Source organism: Martes martes (assembly GCF_963455335.1).
Source record: "Martes martes genome assembly, chromosome: 14".
Classification (NCBI taxonomy): domain Eukaryota; kingdom Metazoa; phylum Chordata; class Mammalia; order Carnivora; family Mustelidae; genus Martes; species Martes martes.
Genome location: NC_137902.1, coordinates 10,077,686 through 10,099,898, shown reverse-complemented (window position 1 = coordinate 10,099,898; position 22,213 = coordinate 10,077,686).

Genomic DNA, 22,213 nt, shown 5'->3' with positions numbered 1-22,213 from the left:
CTCGCTACTAAACCTTGACCTTACCTTGTGCTTACAACTAGGGAAGCTCAAGTAACAGAACTCAAAGGAAGAGAAAAACAACAGGCAAGCCTCTCCTCCTCTCCTGTGTCCCACCTACCCCTGGGCACGGTGCTTTTGTGTGCTCTCTATGTCTGGTCTTCCCATCTCAGGGCCATTTGGAACATCTTCCTCTGACCGGGACCTATTCACTAGAGCAGGAGTTGACACATGTTTTCTATAAAGAGCCAGATAGTATAAATTTTTAGTTTTCCAGGTCGTATAGTCTCTCTTGCAACAACTCAAGTCTGCCACTGGAGAGCAAAAGCAACCATAGACGATGTGCAAATAAATAGGAGGGCTGTGTTCCAATAAAACCTTACTTATAAAAATAGGCACTAAGCCAGAGAAGCCCATGGGCTGTAGTTTGCCAACCCCAGTGCTAGACTCTGACCTCCTTCTTTATCAAAGCCTGCCTGCCCCATGTCCCAGTTGCTGTGATTTGCTTCTCAAGCACTGATAATGTGATGATCTTCTTACTTTCCTGAGTGGAGACACCTCACTCTGTCTCCCCTTCCAGGTGCCACAAGTACATTTGCTAAGTTCTTCTGATTGTGTGGCACATCTCAAAGAAAGGGCTTCCACACTGGCAGCTCTAGGCATTTCAGAGACCCAAAGGGGGCTCAGAGCAGAGATACTCAGTGCCCTCTTGGCCTGACCTGGCCTCACTTGTAGGTCATGGTCTCCATGAGTATTTTGCATCCCAGCTTCCCTTGTGCCTCTCCTCAACAAATGAAAATGTCATACTCTCTTGGGGCTCCTGGGTAGCTTAGTCTGTTAAGTGTCTGCCTTTGGCTCAGGTCATGGTCCCTGAGTCCTGGGATCTAGTACCGTGTCAGGCTCCCTGCTCAGCAAGGAGTCTGCTTCACCCTCTCCCTCTGCCTCTCCCCACTGCTCCTGCCCTCTCTCTTACTCAAGTAAATAAATAAAATCTTTAAAAAAGAAAAGAAAAGAAAATTTCATACTGTCTTAATGTTATTTGACATGGAAACTACATCAAACATATGAGCAACAGGTGTAATCACTGCTTTGTTTTCAAACAACACATACCCTGTCCATTCCCACTGCTACGCCAACCAAGCCAGAACCTGACAGGACCGTCTAGGAGGAGAGTTCCCCCTAATCCCTCCCTTGGTATTACCATTCTAGATAGTTGAAATGTTATTGATAGGATTCCAGAGTCTTACAGAATTTTAGGATGGGAAGAAATTGAGAATGTACCGGGGTAGAACATCACTCTCTTACTCCCATCCATTTAAGAAATTTAAAGACCTTCTTTTTTTTTTTTTTAAATATCTGCAGGTCAAAAGGTTCAAAATAGGGAACAATGGTTGCCTAGAACAATGCATTGCGGCTCATAGTTGGGCAACTTTGGGCACTAACACGGTGTCTTCGCACACCAAAGTGGAAAATGGCAGTTAGTGTTCTGGATAATTCAAACAACAGCTGTCCCTGTGGTTTCAGAGCTGTGGTTCACTTCTTAATCAAAAGGCATTCTGCCTACAGGAAAGGGGTCCTATAAATCACAGGAAGTTTCAAGAAGTCAACAAAAGGATTCCAGGCGGGACGCGGCCAGAAGGAGAGAAATCTGATCTTAGTCTGTTTTATTAAGTTAACATTTTTCTACCGACATTTGTCTTCTCCCCTCTAAAATTCCTCAACTGACTTTAGGGATAAAGAAGCAAATCTATTGTTGGCAAACGCCTAGAGTGGGTGGGCCACGATTCTACTTTTCCCTCAAATATCAGCTTCAAGACAAAATATAATAACTCCAAATTAGCTCCTCCTCATGAGCAATAAATTATACATAAGTTGAAGTTCACAGCCAGAGAACTTGAGACAACCCTGATACAGGCTGAAAAGATCACATCTCGAGTTCCCATACAAAAGCCTGGTCTGGTTTTTTACTCGGTATTACGGTTGGTTTAATGGTGGGATGTGTTCAAAGACTATGTCCTAGCATTTTAGGAAACATTTTGCACTAACCTCACAGACAGAGCAGTCACACAAGAGCTTCCTTCCTTCCTTGGAAGAAAGTAGGCTGATTGGGGGAGGTTAATACCAACCATTTGCACTTCTTGTGTCCATGAAAATATATGAGCACCCTTACTTCTGAGCTTCCTTTTGATTATTCCAAGAGCAGGAGAACCCTCACGCACATGCATTTTGGCAGTGCTAAGGAACATTCAAGAATCCCCTTCCTTTGAGGAGTACTGCACACAACAGCTACAAGGGGGCTTGAGGTGACCAAATATGAGAGACGATATCCGTAACTCTCCTATTCAACTTGCTTTATTTTGTACTCTCCAAGGAGCCAAGTTTGGGAAAGTAGGATCTGACCACTTAGAACTGGCAGATTTTGCCCTGGGAGGACAGTAGGACTAGTTTCACAGCATTTTTCCTTTCGCGTGGCTTTCTGGCTTGTTACCTGACTGGCTGGAGCTGAGAACAAGCCATGGTCTGGCAAAGGCAGGTGCCAACACAAGCAAGGCCCTTTGGAGTCACTGTGTAAACAGATTTGACATGTGGGTAAATAATGTAGCAGTGGAGTTGCTTAAGGCCAGAGGATGGCTCCCCTGGGGCTTCGCAGTCTGGGAGATGGCCCATCTGACCCACCAGGAGAGCCACAGGCAGGGAGGGAACCACTCCTCTACTGTCAGGTCTGGCGGGGACTGCTGCTTGTGAGCTGGTTTGAACCTAAATATTAACTTTAAAGGACTTGGGGGTAAGAGAATAATGCAATGGATTTATAATTACCCACCAAATTCTAAACAAGGTTTTGAAAGCTGTAAGCATCAAATTGTATGACACTAGAGCAGGAGTTTGCAAACTAGGGCCCCAAGAGCCTAACCCTGTTTTAGTAAATAAAGTTTTATGGAAACCCAGCTGCGGTTTGCACATGGCTGCTTTCACTCTGAGAGAGAGCTGGGAGGTGTCAGAGACCATATGACCCAAAAATCCTGAAATATTTACTACCTAGACCTATACCAAAAAGTTTGCAGACCCCTGTACTAGGGAAATTTAGGGAGATAAAATACTGACAATTATTTATTCCTAGAGATGGTTGTTCTAAATTAATTCACACACTGAAGTAAAAATTAGATCCCTCTTAAACAGCCAACAGAGTGGAATGTTGGGGAAATCTGGTCAACATATGGTGGGATAGTATGCAGCCATCAAAAATTACACTTACAAATGTTTTTAATAGCATACGGGAAGACAATATTTGTTAACTGAATAGTACAGAAGACAAAATACATTATCAATGAATCTCAACTGAGCAAAAAAGGTGGTTTTTTTTTTTTTGGCAAAGAAAAATTACCAGATGGAAACAATATAGCAAAATGTTAGCATTTGAGAACTGGAAATTTGAATGATTTTTTTTTATTGTACATCGAGGGTTTTTAAAAGCCATTCTACAACAAATATTACTTTTATGAGACGAAAGATTTTACTTTAGCGTAAGAATTAAATAAACAGTTTGTGAACTGTATAGTGCGGTGGGGGAAGTGGTTCTTTGGATAAAATGATCTTCTTGCTGAACTGCTAGCTGCCAAATTAGAGAAAGACAGAGAGACAGGGAGACAGAAAAAGAGGAGAAGAAGGAGGAGGGGGAGGGGAGGGCGAGGGGGAGAAGTGAAAGTGAGAGAGAGAGACAGAGAGAAAGAAGAAGGGAGGGAAGACAAGGTCATATGATTCCCTGTCCGCTAAAAAGAGCATTTCAGTTTCCAGAAGAGGTGAAATATTTTCCTAGCAGAACGTATTCAGGGCAACAGCTCCCACGTTCATGAGCAGGGTCTTCAGTGATGAAAGTGAAGGTCCACGGACTGATCTACCCGCTTCCCAGACTAGAGATACTTTCATGAAGACCCTTGGGGAGGGTGAGCAAAATTGGTCCCTCTATGGGTTTTGGGAAAAAAAAAATCAGGTGCCCCCAAAATACTTGTAATACTTGTAAACAAATACTTGTAAGTATTGACCAAACATGTGTGCAAAAATTTACCTGGAATGCTTAGTGAAACTCACATGATCACTCCAAAAACGATGCTAGTGTCTCCATTTGAATTCCCTGCATAATTTTGCTGTGTTTGTGACTGTGGGGAGTTGCCTAATAACAAAACCAGAGCTAGAAAAGCTGACAGACCCAAGTGCTAACAATCTGTATTGTTTGCTGTTTTTCCCAAAGTGGACATTGAAATGCTAGACGGCCAAGTGATAGATGGCTGCAGACTGTGTGGCCAGCAGGATGGACACAGCTTTTATTTCCTATTTGCTCCTACACAAAGCTTTTGATCAAAGAGGCAGAAAAGAAAGTGGATGTTTATTAAATTATACAAAATAACTTCAAACATAAAGAAAAGACGAAGACAAAGAACATGATTTAATCTATAAAAGCCTGTCAACTTCTTTATTCCCTCCATTGTGAAGGCTAAGAAACAGAGTGGTGTTTTCCTGACATCACAAGAAATCCCTTAGAATTATAATCCAAGCCCATTTAGCCAAATTAAATTGAGGAATGAGGCTTGATTACTGTTAAAAGCGGAAAGTAGGACAAACATAGAGACAGTCATATATCACTGACTTTCTAGAGCCTTGGAAGACAGAGTCTTTGAACTCTGAAAAGAACTACCCAGAATGAAAAACAGAAGAAAGATGTGTCGAAAGCATTAAATCCCTAGTCACACCATTCGCGCTGCTCAGTCCCAGAGATCTAACACTAGGAATGAGGTCTCCCCTACCTTTCGCCCAAGTGCAGAATAATCTTTTTGCCACCAAGTTTAAGCACATCAGTGAGTCTCCTGGTCCTGATTTAGATGAAAAGAGTAGCTGGGAACTCATACCCAGAGAGTCCGTGAGCTAGCAACTGACCAAAAAATAACCTTGCTCTAAAATAAAAACATCACTTCTACCTAACCTCTTTCATGCATTGCAAGGAAGTTTGCTGATGAAGAAAAAGAGATTTAGAGGTTGTTGCATTAAAAAATGCACAGACATATTTGAAATAAAATCACCTCTGCTTTAGAATGGCAGCACTGACCTTCTGACCGGGGGAAGCCCTGGGTCAGCTTTCCTGGGGACAGAAATTTTAAGTTGTGTGTGCACAGCAAGCATAGTGGTTTGGGGCGGGGTGGGGGGTAGTTAGAATTTCTGTTACAAATAAATAAAAATAAAGATGGTCTTAATCCTGTCTCTTTTTTTTAAAGATTTATTTCAGCAAGAGAGAGAGTGAGCGCATGTGTGTGTGAGTGCAGTGGGGAGGGCCAGAGGGGGAGAGGGAGAGAACCTGAAGCAGACTCCCTGCTGAGCCCGGAGCCCGACTGAGGGTTCCATCTCACCACCCTGAGATGAGACCTGAGCCCAAACCAAGAGTTGGGGTTTTAACCAACCGCGCCACCCAGGTGCCCTATTCACATCTTACGTAAGATTGAGAAAACATCAATTTCCATGTTAATATTATTACCATTACTTAAAGTAACTTTGGGAAGAGCAGGATGGAGATTGCGGCCATCAAACTCCACCCCCTACAATGCCACCCCAAGTTACAAGCATTCAGGGTAGACTGGCTTACTTAAAAATGCTGTATTTCATAGTGTAAAATGTGGTTCATTCAAAGATGTGCTTTTATTTTATGAGAAGGTAAAAAGAGAGAAAGGGAAGGAAACTAAAAGGAAGAGGAAAGACAGTTCTGAGTGGTTCTAAACACCATTGATTCTCAGATGCATCATGATTTCAAAAATGAGAAGAGGTAGGGGAAAAATGTATATTAGAATTGATGAAATACATCAAATTTTTAAATGACGGAGTTGCCCACCCTTCCTTTAGAAATTTTGTGAGTTGGAAATATGCCTCAGATCTTTCAAGGCAAGCAAAGGCTACTTCCTTACTAGCTACACCTTCCTACAACCATATAAAAGGAGAATGGTCATCTGTTACCTAGGTCGGTTGGAGATGAGATGGGTACTTGGGTAAGCATTCCAGTTAATAAAAAGTTATATTTATCATAACAAGGGTATATTTTTAAAACAACTGAAACATAGTATCATGTGTTTAATATTAAGAAGATATTTTAAGTCCTATTTACTCTGATGATATATTTAGTGCCTCAGGTTCATAATTATAAACATTATTGTCCACTGCACAATGGCAAGGGGAATAAATAATTATTAAATAATATATGATTATATCTTGCTAAATGTATAATTATATAAATATACAATTATGTAAATAATAATTATATATTATTAAATATATAATATTAAATAATAAATAATTTTATTAGCAGATAATTTAGGGCCTTCTCTACTCCTAACACATTCTCATCAGAAAAGAGAAGTTGCCAACATTGGTGGAACCAGGACCATTTCAGCTCACTAATCTGTTGCCAGTAGAAGCCCTGAGTTACTCGTGGCCAGAGGACACAGCTCCGCCCTCCATCAGCCTCCATCACAGAGACACGGCATTGGTCCTCTTAGCAGTTATTTGTGATTCTGTAACTCCCATGCTTTTCTAGATCCCCATGCATTCGCTTTTTCTCCTAGCTATACCACAACATCATGAATAAAGGGAAGACCTCCCATAGTCATCTAGCCCAGCCTCACCCACCAGAGCACCCCTGAGAAATTATTGCTCGTCTCATGTCTGGCACAAAGCAAGCCCTCAAGAAACAGCAACTGAGTGAGGGATCGCTCAAAGAACGAGTCCCATCACCCTTGACTTCATTAGATTTGGTCCATCATTCAAGTTGTTCAGGATTCTTGGGGAGCTTGAATCCAGCATCATCTATGGTAGGAGTCCCTCTAGGTGTCCAACTATCTACACCAGTGAATGGCAAACTACAGCCTGCAGGCCAGTTCCATCCCATCCCCTTCTTTCGTACAGCCCATGAACTAAGAGAGCGTTTACATTTTTAGATGGTTGGGGAGGGTCGAGTTCAAAGAAGAACAATATTTTATGACAAGTGAAAATGATATGAAATTCTAATTTTAGCATTCAAAAATACAGTTTTATCAGAATATAGCCATGCTCATTTGTTTACATGCTCTCTGTGGCTGCTTCTAAACTCTAACAAGACAGTTAAGCAGTTGCAGCCAAGGCCCATGAGCCTGAAAATTTAATATATTTACTATACGGCTCTTTACAGAATAAGTTTGGGTCCCCCCAGTCTGCACATGCCTTTAATGTCCTCTTCTTGTCTAAAATGTTATACAGAGTGAAGACAAGGACTGAAGTCTGATGTGCATACTCTGGAGACCTCTCTCCAGCAAGGTTCAACCCAATAATACCATTCTTTGGGTATTCATCAACCCAAGATGGCTCGAGAACTCTACTCCCATTTTTCTATCATGTCCCCAAAGGCTCCATGGGAGGTTGCTAAAACCCAGAAGGTAGAGATGATGATAGGTTTGAATATTTCCTGAGTGTTGAAGCCCTCATTCTAGCCATTCTCCAACATAGGGCATAGAGCTGGGAGCCATTCATTCATGGGTTGGTGAGGTATATGAGAGCAGAAGACAATCATGTACGAGACTACAAACCAGATCCAATAGTCAATCAACTGAACATGTGAATTCCTGTCCTGGACTCAGTGGTGGGCTTGACCTTGGAAGATGGGATCTGCAATGAAGGGACTAGTCTCTCTGCCTACCGCATGGGCTCACCAGCCTGCCTCTCTATTCTATTTGCTCTCTCTTTACACATGGGATGCCTCCAGAGTCTCAAACTATGAAAAGAACTATTTCCGAGTCTCAATGACTTGACAAATTAGCATCAGCCTTAAATAACAAACTTCCTTTGGATTTCAAGGACAAGGGCAGTGGGGGGGGCCCTCTCTACAGAACTACAGAGAAGAAAAATTGATATTCTGAATCAATTATCTTTTATTTCTCTCAAATAACCTATCATTTGGTTTTCATAAAGTTCTGGTCATTGCCTTCTGGAAAAATTCACAGAGCCAACAAGAAAAAGAGGGGAAATGATTAAAAGGAATTTTCTCTCAACACTACTAATTCGTTGAAATCCCTTCAAAGGTCTGAGCAATGGCGCCCAAGAAGCTCAGGTCCCAATTCTCTCTGATCGCGTCTGCCTGACGTTCATCCTGTGGCAACTGCTGACCCAAGGGAAGTCACAGTGAGGTGTGGGAACTGACTGCAGGTGAGGGCTCGTTCTGGATGGCAAAGGTCCAAAGGAGAAGAAAGCCTGGGACGACATCCCATAACACCCATTTGCACTGGAGATAGATGTGCCCAGGAAGAAACCACAGAGCGCTGAAGCGGCGCTTGTCAAATCTTGTTCAGACCACAGAACTGAAGGAGGAAGAAGGAGCCAGTGGAAATCACGAAGCAGAGGTGGGCACCATTTCATTTCTGGAGAAGTGAGTAAGAACTGCTGAACACTGGCCCCAACAAGAGACCCGCCTCCCCCTGCCTTCCCCCCAGGAAGCCTTCCCAGGTACCTCCACGTCTCACAGATCACCCCCTTGGCAAACCTCCCATTACACTTACCTCCTGCAACAGTTATTTTCACCCTTCACAGAAGTCTTGGTTACTCCCTTGGTTACTCCTTGGCTACTCCCTAGAGTGTTTAAAGGCTGGAGTTACTACGCATAATGTTTTAGCTCCCGTGGAGCACCTGAACACACATAGTAAGTACGCAGTATTTATCAAAAGAATGGGAACTGGTGTGCCTGGGTGGCTCAGTGGGTTAAAGCCTCTGCCTTTGGCTCAGGTCATGATCCCAGGGTCCTGGGATCGAGCCCTATGTCGGGCTCTCTGCTCGGCAGGGAGCCTGCTTCCCCTCCTCTCTCTCTGCCTGCCTCTCTGCCTACTTGTGATCTCTGTCTGTCAAATAAATAAATAAATAAAATATTAAAAAAAAAAAAAAAGAATGGGAGCAATGGGAAAATGGCTACTTTTTTTCCTTCCATAAATCTCAAGTGGGCATTTTCTAAAAGGGAGGCGCCCCCTGAAGAAGACAGACTTCACTCCTGCCCTTCTCGCTCCCGCTTGACAGCTTTAGAAATGCTGTCAATTAAGAACGGAGCTTGTCTTTCTGATGACTGTGGGAGTGATTGGAAGCTGTAGACCTCTTGGGCCACGGTGATATTCACCTTGCAGAGGAAAGGGCCATGCTGATTCCAAGCAACGGAGCTCGCCTCTGCCTATAAATGATATCAGTGCCCAAACCACAGCCCACTTGCATATGGCAGTACTGAGACAGAGGAGCATTCTTCAGCCATGGTGCTATCTCGCCCTGCAAACAGTGACCTCATTGTGGTAACAGCAGCATTTCTAGATGCCAGGGGGCTTTCATTCAAATGAATATTTAAGTAACATTTTAATCTTCCTTTTTCTATCTTAATATAAACAGTAGTGAGACCATGATTTTACATTAAAGCATTCCAGAAGTTATTTTGCATCATAACAGATACTGAAAAAATTATAAAGATAGTCATATCATGTTCTATGCTAATGAATATTGCTATATTTCTCTTACTTGGGGTTGCTTGGAGATTATAGTGTATGTTTATCAAAACTGAAAAATGGTAAAAGCTTTCCAGCTATGACGGAATAGTATATAGAAGATCTGGGCAAGAGCAAAGTTGGACGAAATACAAAACCCATGTGTCCAAAGGCATCAGAAGACTTCCAAAGAATCCAGGACATGAGAAGGCACAGCCCAGAGAGAAGGGACGTTCATTGAGATGAGCCCAAATTTCTGCACACCTCCTATCTCCTTGGAGCATTTGCCAATTTTTGGCATGGAGAAAGAAGCTGAGAAGAAAAGAGGAGGAGGCTGCTATGAGGTAGAGAAAGCAGCAGAGTTGAGTCAATCTCACAATCTGGAGAGACAGAACTTGGAGTTCAGGATCAGCAAAGCAACCAGGTTTGGGGGGGGGGGTGGCAAGATCCTGGGATGCAGTAAGGTACAAAAGGCTGACCCCAACTCTCAGTGATTTCTTCTAGGGACACTTTCTGGTCAAATTGCACAAAAAAAGAAGCCAAGAAGCCAAGCAGAAAGGAAATAATGCAGACATTCATTTGGAAACCCCAGAGGTTAATATCCTGGGAAAAGGAGCAAACCAGGGGAGGACCAAGTACTGCAAAGACTCCAAACCAGGCTGGGGTCAACTTATTCCCTCGCTGAACTGAAATAATCTTCCTCTCTGCAGCGAGTTCAAGGATAAGGTGTATACTCCCTGGAGGAAAATAACATAAAGCAATGCTTCTGCAAAGTTCATACTGATAGAGAACTGCCTGCAATTTTAAATTAACTGCTCACACTGGGAAAAAAAAATCACGACAAAAAATTCACAGTAAAAACAGACTATAGTTAACCAAGATATTAGAGTTACCAGACACAAACTTTACAATAACTGTAATTAATATGTTCACAAAAATAGAAGAGAGCTGAAATGTATAAAAAGGTGGAAACTCTAGAATGGAAATAAATGGAAATTCTAGAAAAATAAAATAACTGAAACTAAGAACTTAATAGAAGGCTTTAGTAGAGGAGTAGACATAACTGAAGAGAGAATCAGAGAACTCAGAAATCTAACAGAATGGGCACCTGGGTGGTTTTAGTTAGTTGAGTGTCTGACTCTTGATCTCAGCTCAGGTCTTGATCTCAAGATTGTGAGTTCAAACCCTGGGTTAGGCTCCATGCTGGGGTGTGGAGCCTGAGAAAGAAAGGAAAGGATGGAAGGAGAGAAGGAAGAGGAAGGGGAGAGGGAAGGAGGAAGGAAGGGGTAGGAAGAAAAAAAGAAAAGAAGGAAGGAAGGAAAGAGGGGGAGCAGACGGAGGGAAGGAAGGAAGGAAGGAAAAGGAACATAGCCAGGACAAAAATAAAACAAAACAAAACAAAGAAACTGTTGAAAAGTACAGAAAGCGGTATAAAAGCCATATAAGACATAATGAAAGGTCTACAATATATGCATTTGGTGTCTCAGGAGGAGAGAAGAAACGGGATGGGAAAGGAGCAATATTTGATGAGAAAATGGCTAGGAATTTACCAAAAGTAAAAAATAAAACCAAGACACAGATTAAAAAAACAAAACAAACAAACAAAACCCTATGAACCTAAGTAAAATACAAAGAAAAATCACATCTGCACACATTACAATAAAATAGCTAAAACCAAAGACTAATACAACATCTTAAAGCATTGAGGGGGGAAAGGCACATTGTCTTTTTTGCTATATATACATACACTGAATGACCCAGAACTTTCATTTGCAGGCGTATACACAGAAGAATTGCACTATGCTTTCCACAGACTTAAGCAAGAATATTGATGGAAGCATTCTTCGCAACAGCCCAAACCAGCAAACAACCCAAACAATCCATCGGCAACAGAACAAATTATGGTAATGTCATATAATAGAATACTGTACAGCAGTAACAATGAAAACTGCTAAGCTTACAACATAGCTGAAATTCACAGATACAACATTAAGTGAAAGAAGAAACAAGAGAGTAACTAATATATGATACCATTTTTATTACAATTTCTGAAATAGATAAAACTAATCTGACTTACTAATCTAGAGGTCAGTAGTTAACACTGTGCAAACATTTATTGACTTGGAATTGCACAAAAATTGTGCGGAGATGATGTAAATGATTTATATGTCGATCTGGGTGGTGGTTACACAGGTGTGTGTGCATGTATAATGAATACACACACACACACACACACACACACACACATTAAGCTATAAGCTTAACATATGTTGTCTTTACTCTATATAATTTATACCTCAACCAAAAAAAATGTAAAAACTCAAAACAAAACTGAAGGCCAAATAAAGACATTTCTAGAATAACAAAAATTAAGAAAACTAATCATTCACAGAACTGTATTATAGAAAAATAAAGGGAATTGTTTTGGTTTTATTTTGTTTTTAGACAGAAGAAAAATGATACCAGATGGAAACCCAGCAAAGAAGGAAGGAATGAAGAAAAATGGAAAGGGCCATCTGTGTTAAATGGGTAAACCTAAATTATTATAATAATAATAATAATATCTCTTGAAAAGTAACATGTGTAGAATTAAAATGCCTTATGATGGTGAAAAAAATGAGGAAAGGGGATAGATTTTAAAATGTTCAACAATCTTAGCATTATCTGGAAGAGGGAAAATGCTAATTTGACTCTAGTTAAGTCAAGGATGCATGCTTAACCACCAAAAGGAGAATAAAGAATATACAAGTTATAAGTTAACAAAGAAAGAAATATGGCAAGACTTTTTTTTCAACTTTTAAAAAACACTTAAAACAGATGGGAAAATACAAAGTAAATATACATGGAAGTCCAAACACATCAACAATCACATTTATTGTAAATGTTCTACATATTTTCATTAAAATGTACCTGTATATCTAATAAATAATATATATTATTTATAATATTACATATATACATTATTTATAAGACACACACCTTAAATATAAAGACATAGAAAAGTTCATAGTGAATTTTGGAAAATATACTAACTATACTATGTAAAAGTCAGCCAAAGAAAGTAGTATATTAATATTACACAAGATGGACCTTAAGAACGGAACATCATTAAAGAGGGCTATTTCATAATGATAAAAGTATCAAACCAAAAGGAAGATATAACAATTACAAATCTGTATGCATCTAATAATAAGGCTTCAAATATATAAAGCGAAAATCAATAGACTTAAAGGGGAAAATATTCAAACTCATAATCATAGTCGATTCTAATAGAGGCTGTATTTGAGACTTTATCTCCTTTGTAACAGATAGAACAACCAGACAAAATAGCGGTAAGAACCTAAAAGACCTTAACAAAATAATGAACTAATTTGATTATGGATATTTAGATATAAATATAGGTATAGAGAACACGTATATATTAATTGAGGTATAGAACAATGGACCCCAAAGTTGAATACTTTACTGCAATGAAAAGATATTGCTGCATCACACATGCCAAAATTTCGCCACCAGAATGAAATCAAATACTAAGGCAGATCTACTGTATGAATCCCGTTATAGACCATTCAGAAGCAGGCAAGATGAAGTGATTGCAACAGCAGTCAGGATAATCAAACTTCAGAGGGTATGCCTGGGATCGATACAAATGGAAACCTTCGGAGGGATCATTAATACTCTATGTCTTGATCTAGGCAGGTACTAGCTATAGTTGTGCTGAGTACGTGGCTATCTTCACTTTGTCAAAGTTGATGAAACTACATACTTATGATTTGTCCACTTTTCTGTATACGTTCCACTTCAAAAAAAAGTGTGCTAAAAAAGACACTCAAAGAAATGTAAAGAAGGTAGCCATCATTCTATCAAATAACAATGCTTTTAATCTGTGATAATTGACATGCATTGTAACTTCTCAAACACTTGCACAACAGGCTTTGAATGATGATGGGTTTTTTGATTTCTTTATATTATATTTTTTATAGCCCATAATCAGAGTTAAATAATTTATAAATGTTTTAATTTTTTAATTATACTTTTAAACATTACAGTGATACTTGGCCTAATGAATTTAGAAGTGTTTGTCTGAGGTCTCAAGATACCTCAGTTTAGAGAGTGCTTCACGAAAGAAATCCAATGGAAAAACTATCTGGGGACGTTTGAAGTTTTAATTCACAATAAGTTGTTTCTCCTACAAGGGAATTTTCACTTAAAAAAATTGCCAGAGGAGAGAAACTCTTAACCCAAAGGCTTCAATAACTTAATACTGAATTTCCAGCCCAAAGGTAAAAGAATAACCTTAACCATTTGAGGTTAAAGTCTGGCCCATACCAAAATATACATACACACACATACATACATACATACATACATACATGTATACATCATGTAAAAATAGGTATATGCACATCACCATATTTTTGTAATACTCAAGCAACTTTGGTCAACTTCCTCACACATATAACCCCATAAAAATGGCCACACAAACCAAAGATCAATAACGTGTAACAGTTTAAAGACACAACTTTTGGAGCCAGACTGCCTGGGTTCCAATCCCAACATCTCTACTCACAAAGAGAAAGAGATACTTTATGCAACTTTCTTTACATCTCTGGGCCTCCGTTTCACCGTGTGTAAACAAGGCTAATACTGCTACTTCACTTTAAGGGCTGCCATGATGATTTCATGAGTCAACCTGTAAAGCCAACCTTAAATCAGGGTTCCACCCATGAAAAGCTCTCACTAAGTGGCAGCTACTCTACCACTGTTAGTCCTATAACCAGCCTGGGAAAAACAGATTGGTCCAGTGTATCCACTGGAAATAGTACCAGCTAGTGCTACATCATCAGAATGATTACTGGTGCTCAGAATGGCAAATATAAAAAATTATAACCACCTTGTATAATTTTCAAGTTAAAAATGAAATTCTGTTCAGCAGAGCTTTAATGTCCTGTGAATTTTATGGGATGCAGACTCTTGAGTATTCAGAATCTCCAGGGTACATATGGTAATTCAGGTAACCAGAAAACTTAATTCAACAGAACACCAACTGCCAACCATACTGGTTACCGGAGTGTTAATGGTGGAAAGAGAACATGAGACTCTCCTTATTATCTGACACTGTGATGACACATGCTCCGTTCAGGAGTCCCAACATGGATTATTTGAAACGTTCTCATTAGGGAACAAAAGAAGTTCTAGATTGGTAGTTAAAGTACTAGAAATATGTCATGTCACTCCCATGACCACAGCCACCATATTATTACTTGCTAACCACATTAATTAATATTTGACTCTTAACTAAAGGACTCTTTGCCGCAAGATTTACCTTTCAAAAACACTCTAAACATCTGCCTTTCTTGTCAAATATTATCTACTGCCAATAACTTTTCACATTTCTTTTTCAATGCTTTCTATTTTTTTTAAAAAGGCATTGTTTTCTTTTGTTTTAAGCTACTTATTACATTTCCCATTAAAAGTTGTAATAACTCATTTGTGTCATTAACACCTTCTCTATTTTAGACGTGTTAACTCCCTGGTCTCCTCTCATTATGTTGAACTAGCAAATGATTAAATCCTAGAAATGGCCAGTTTTTTTTTAGATGAAGTTGAACCATCTGAATTCAGTTGTTTTACGCATATGAGGGCACTGAACATGTAAATCTCGGGCTATACTTTGTGAGCTTGGAAGATACCTGTCTTTTCCTAATTCTGAACTATTTTTATATGTTTTATAGGCAAGTAAATTCTTCTCCTATTTTATAGTAGTAAATTGCCCTATTTAATGAAGATATGGAGTGACTCTAATAATCATAGCCTAAAAATACAAGTTTTTGATTAAGGCAGTCTGGGCATTAAAACACTCTGTCTCTATCCATGGCTATGTTAGGGTTTTGTTAAACTGTGACTCAAAGTAAGAGAAATGTAGGACCATGAACTAAAAGATTTAATTAAACCGACATGAAAAAGAAATGTTTTTATTGTTTATTGGGTATTATTGTAACTTCCATTTTGCAAAAAGCCAAGGCACTGAGGTTGAGACACAGAACCAGGGAGCAGCAAAGTCAAAATCTGAACCCAAGCAGTGTGACCTCAGAGTTCATACTTTTAAACAACATGCTCTCCGGGGCAAACAAACACAACAAAATGATTACAAACTGCAGTGAAAACTGTGAAGAAAACTATAGGGTGAATAAATTCAAGATACAATAGTTACTATTACTGGGGCTGTCTGTTGGATCATTGAGTAGGGTGTTGACTCCAGGAACAGTGGCCAGGAAAGGCATTTGTCACCTGAAAGATGGTGCACGTGCAGCTGTGTGATGGAGCAACAGGAAGAACATTCTAAGAAGAGAGGCATCATGTGCAACGGCCCTGCAACAGTGTGCCTGCAGCACAAAAGGGGCGGGGTGGTGCAAGGAGGTTGAAGAGACAGGCTAAAGCTCAATGACGCACATGGCCTTGAAACCCTTATCAAGGAGAAGTCTGCCTTGTATGTAACCCCAATACCTGGCACTTAAAAGGTGCTCAAGAAAAAATGGCGGACTCCTTAAGTTAAGCTACCATTAAACTGTTTAAAGCCTGAATCATTTTATGGCGGGGGCTGGGGACTAGGCAAGAGGTCCAGACCCATTTAAAACCAGACAGCCAGTTGGCTTTGATTAGCCCACACATCTGCAAGGAGCCATCCTCATGTGAACTGGGATCAACACTGACAGTCAGTCGCATACTCAACATCTGGTTTCCTTCCAGCTCAAAACAGGAACTTTCCATTGCCGCTGGTCACTAGAATCCTTTCTAGTCCCCAAAGGACCTCAGCAAACCAGGCATGCTAATTGGATCAAGTCAGGAATCAAGATTCCAATTAGACCAGGCTGCTCTTCCTTGTGACAGCTCCAAACAGGCATGCCCAAGAAGTGGTTTAGCCCTAGACCAAGTACCTATGGGACAAGATTTCCTTGTTGTGCAGAAGCCAGTCCTGGGTCCAGTTGGATCTTCCTTCAGGTACATGCGGGAATTGCTATACCAAAGCTCCCAGGCCTGATGGTGTCACTCATGGTCTCCATCACCACCTCCAGGCCCAAACCAAACTGCCTGGGCTCTTCAGCAATCTCCCTGTGGGCAGTGACCATAAGGCAGCCTTTGGCCAAGTCCTAACACACATTTTTGACCTTGAATGCGCACGACCCTCTGGCTCTTAAAGCCTTCATCACGGTTTTGTGACTTTCTTTTGGATCATTCTTCCTCCCCCTACCCTGAACTCCCTCAAAGTGCCTGGAATATTCCAGACCCGGGCAAAGTAAACACTTTGTGGACCCTGCCCAGGCTGGCATCACGTGACCCCCATGCAGAGGCACCCCAACTCTTTCTGACAGTCACCCTACTCGTCATCTACCTTCAGCATCTCTTTGCAACGTGTGGGTAGCAACTCTGGGGTTCCCCCACAGCTCTGAGTTGAGAGTAACTCAGGACCTTCTTTCAGGGCCCTGTTCTGTCCTAGTTACCAGAACGGGGGGAGCGGCGAGCTCTGAGGCCAGTGTCCTGACTTATGAGATTTGTCTCTGAATCGGATTGTTAACCGCTGCAGTACCGATGAGGTAGAGTCAAACGTACATAAGCAATCACAGGGAACACGGAAGGTCTTCCAGGACAGCCTGGAGTGGTCTCCACAGGGCTTGTTGAAAGGGCCCGAGAGAGTCGAGGTCCCGTCCAGGGGCTGGGCATGTTCCCGGGGTGACGTCAGGCCAGCACCGAGGGGTACGAGGCATCGTGGTCACAGGTGGTTTTGGCCTCACCTCAGGAAAGCAGGCCCTGGATGATTCCCTTTCCGATCCACTCAACCACTCAACCCATTTAAATACACTCTGGTGCCACAATGATTTTTGTGTTTTTTAGCCACTTGGCTGCACGTAGATTCTCATTCCGCCCCTGCCTTCCCCCAACAGCTTCCTATTTTTGTTCGCAGGACTGAGCTGCTGAAAGATTTGTAGAGCAATTTCTATATGTTATTTTAAACTGGTTCAGCAAGAAAAAATCCTTTATTGTGCCTTTATTGTTCTCGGGAATTAGGTAAATTGGTCTTAGAAACAGGCTTCGGCACCAAAAAGAAATTTTAGAGCTTCTTTAAAAATGCAGTTCTGACACAGAGAATTTATTGCTTTGATTAAAGCAAGCAGAGTCTTGTTGGCTCTGCTGTGGTCTCTCCCTCTATCAAGAAAGGGTAATAAAGCCCAGGGTACGTTGTTGCGTTCCTTATTGATTTCCATAATTGATGTCTGAGAATCTCATTTCATCGCTAGGTACTTTAACTCCTGCTTCTTAAAATACAGATCATTGGCTTCTTTGTATTGAGAAAATGTTGCTTTTTTTTTTTTTTTTTACTACAATGAAGGCACATTCCTGGTCCCCTAAAAACCCTTAATGACTTAATAGCATTTAAAACACACCCTACTGAGTCTTTAATTATATCAAGCTACTGTAGTAGGGAAATTAACTAAATTGTACTCCTGCAGGAATGACCTAGGTGACAAGTGGGGTGAGTTTCAAACATCTGGCCAGCTTTCCCAGCAATTTATGATGGATGGAGGTTTATTAATCAAAAACAGGTGAATGGTGGGAGACTTGCTTTTTATGTGTACTTTGTGTCCTAGATGTGTAACAGCACCTGATCCCTTCTCCTCATGATTACATAAGGGAGGATTTACTTTTTTTTCTTGGTAAACTTCAGATTTTCAAATAAAATTTATTTGGCCTCCTTTAAAAATTCATCTACATAGGGCTTTAACTGGCTAATAAGCCCCACGCTGGTGCAATTCATAACCAGCGCCAAGGACCCTTTCTACAAAATGTGGCAAGACCATTTTTAATTCAGGTTTCCCTCCCTCGTGTGTTTCTGTAAGTGACCAAAGTCCATAGGAAAACATTAGGTCATGAAGAAGGTATTTAAAAGAAAAGAAAATCGTGGTGGGTATTTGAATATGAAAATATAATAATTGGGCTTTTATATCAAGAGCTTTTATATCAGGCACCTGGGTGGCTCAGTGGGTTAAAGCCTCTGCCTTCGGCTCAGGTCATGGTCCCAAGATCCTGGGATCGAGCCCTATGTCGGGCTCTCTGCTCAGCGGGGAGCCTGCTTCCCTTTTTCTCTCGCCTACTTGTGATTTCTGTCTGTCAAATAAGTAAATAAAATCTTTTTAAAAAAAAAAGAGCTTTTATATCAGGTAAGATTGTGTGTAAGATGTAGACTAACATAAACTGCTTGGAATATAATAAATGTAACAAACATGGACTATATTAATCAAAGAAATCATCAAGTACAGGATTACCTATGTTTTTGGAGTTTTTAAAAGATGCAAAGATTATAAGTCTGGCGATATTGGCAGGGGTGGGGGCAGCGATGTGGGTGTGTTTTTCTCCTAATTTTGTCAGAGACAGAGTAGTTCTCATTTACTTAAACACCCAAAAGCCAAATTGCAAATGCAGTGGCATTTCATTTAACACGGGTCTTAACAACCATTCACAGAAACATGTCTACAACCAAGCACTTCGTGCATCAAATAAGAAGGATGGAGAAGAAAAATTGATGTCTATCACAGGAGAGCTGGTGGTCTCCGGGGACGCCCAGACTCTTCAATTACCTCAGGATGACTGTAGTTCACTGCCTTCGAGCCGCAGCCCCTAAACCCAAACACAGAAACAAGTGCAAACTGCTCGAGTTCATTGCCATCCATACAAGGTGTAGTCCAAACACATCCGCTCTTGCCGACACAGCAACAGAGCATTTAGGCTGGATCCTCGTCGGAGACACAGAGAGGGCTGTTCAAGTAACTGATTACATAGATAACCCAGCTTTTTAAAAATTCCCCTTGCCCAGCTGATTCGTCTGTAACAAGAAAATTTAGGTGGAATTGTTGGGAAAATTATTTTGATACTTGATCCCCCTTGTTTCCTCAACACTGTTCACAAGATCCTGAAGAGCCAGGAACACGCAGGCCCTGGGAAAGCCTGTGGCTGGTTCTCTTGTCAGGAATTTATTTTCTTAAGTCCTCTAACAAGGGTAGCAAGTGTGAACATCTGTCCCAACATAGCATCACAGACTTTATTTTCACTAGGAGACATTTGCCTTCCAAATGCTAATGGGGTGAATGGGCTCTTCTTTATTTTCTGCCCGCCCATCACGCTGCGCCCGGAGGAGAGAGCATTTGCCCAGCCTGGGGACACGAAGGAACCGGTCAGCTTATTTTGATGCTGTGACTGTGTGACTGTTGGTTGCCAGGTGATGGATCCTGACTGAGATAGAGGACGGCCAGGCATCCACACTAACGGGTCGCTCTGTTCCTGCGGCTCAAGAGTGGCAGACAGCAGCTGCTTGCTCCCTCAGGATAAGGAAGACATTGCTCACGTCACTTGGGAAAGGTCTGTGTGTGCATCTCTCTGGAGGAAGCCAGCAGCACTGTGCCTGGACTGGTGATCAGTTTTGCTAAGTCCACTCACAGGGTTAAACACTAAACTTGTGACTCTGTGTAACAAACAACCCCAGGGGATTAAAAAAAAAAAAAAAAAACCAGACTTGAGAAACAATCAATGAACAGACACTTCCTGCCCATTCAGGTATCAGGGCTGCGCTGGCACCACACAGGATGGCTGGCACTAGAGCGCTGGTGCTCAGACTTCGATGAGAAGAATCATCTGGAAAGCTTGTTTAAGGGCAGACTCTCTGGGCTCAGAAATCAGAATTGGCTGGGGGAAGCTCCAGGAGATTCTCAGATAGGTGGTCTCCAGACCACACATTGATATATACAAGGCTGTGGAGATGAAAGATGAATTTGCTTTTATTTGTTTACGTCTGTCTCCTCTAGACTGTAAGATCCTCTAGACCACGCGTTGGTAAATTTTTTCCGTAAGGGGCCAGATAGTAAATATTTCAGGCTTTGTGGGCCAAGAGGCCACATGCTCTGCCGTTGTAGCATGAAAGCCGCCATAGACAACACATAAATGAGGGGGTATGACAGTGTCCGTGGCACGCACGGACAGTCAGCGTGCTGGATGTGGCCCAGGGCTGTAGTTTGCCAACTGTGCTCTAGTGCACGGTCCTGTTCTTACTAATGTTTGTACCCAACACCCAGCACAGGGCTTAGCAGATGGCGCATGACCGAAAAACACTGGGTGCGTGAGCACGCGGTCACAGTTCACGACGCAGGGACACGTATTCTGGTAGGGAGATAGCTGGAAACAACCACAATATATGAAGAGCTCTAAGAGATTTGTGTACAGGGTTCTGTGGGAATATTGAGGCGGGAGGAATGTCAGAAGTAGGGGTGCCAGATACAGCGAAAAAAAAAAAAAAAAGAAAGAAAGAAAAAATTGCAAGACACATAGTTCATTTTCAATGCCAGATAAAAAATGACTAAATTATTTGGGACATATACTGAAAAATTTTTGTTGTGTACTTGCAATTCACATTTAACTGGGCATCCTAAATTTTATCTGACAAGGAACCCGGAGAAGTCCACAACAGGGCTGATATTAGAGCAAAGTTGAACAAGGAGGTGGGAAAGCAGGCAAGGTGTTCAAAGGACAGGATGTAACACACAACATAGCACCAAGTTCTGAGGGCCATTCCTTGTCTAAAGACAAAGTGTGGCTACAGAGGGTGAAACAGCTAGAGGTCAGACTGGAGAAGGGGCCAGCGTCCAAGGTTAGAGGATTTGATCCCAAGGCAAAGGGTCAGACTCAGTCCTGTAGATGACAGGGAGGGAACTGAGATTTTTAAGCAGAGGAATGACTGTTTTCAGTGGTCCCTATTTAAAGACACAAGTATTCTCTCCTGGGTTTCACTAATAGGTTAAATCCTGGTCCTATTTGGACCCGGTCTCTCTTCTAGGCCATGCGGGTTGGATTTTCCTCATTATGAATTTGCTGACTCAAACACACACACTCGCACACGCACACTCACCTATACACACTGACTTAGACACAATGACTCACACACATGAGCCCACACTGGCAACATAGTGCTTTAACCAAAAAGAAACAATGCTACATCAGGAAGACCATTTTCACCAACCAGAGATAAGGGCTCATGTTCCATGCAGCAGACTGTGGGCATCTCTGACACCATCCTCTGTCTACATGGCTTGTGGACATGGCCTGAGGACCACACCATGGACTGGAGGCTAGAGGCCAGCCCACGAACGCCAACCTGCTTCCGTGTCTCAGTCTATTTTATGGTTTCTGCCCAACTGAAAGCCTGGTGCAGCCCACGTCTTCACGGGTCAGTCACAGAACATGCAATGCAACAGCTCCTTTGATCACTAACAAGACTGGAGGAGAAACAGAGTCAACTATTGGCTGCCTTTTGTTGGGAGAAAACAGGCCCACTCTGCTGTCACGTGGTGCCCCATCTGGTGGCCTATTAGGATAAGGGCGAGGGGCAGAACCCAAGGAGACAAAGGCTGCCTTTGTGTGACATTTCTGGGACTGAATCTCCAGGATTTTATGATGAACTAGACGGTGATAGGAGAGCAGAGAAGGAAAGAGTGGTACGTGGAAAAATTATAAAGTTTCTGGATTCGATTTTGTGATGCCACTGGCACAATATGGAAAATATAAAAGGTGGCTCAAGTTTGGGGTGGGGACAATTGAGAAGTTGATTTTGAAAATGCTCCTTCTAATAGAGCTTTCTAATGCAGAGAAGACAT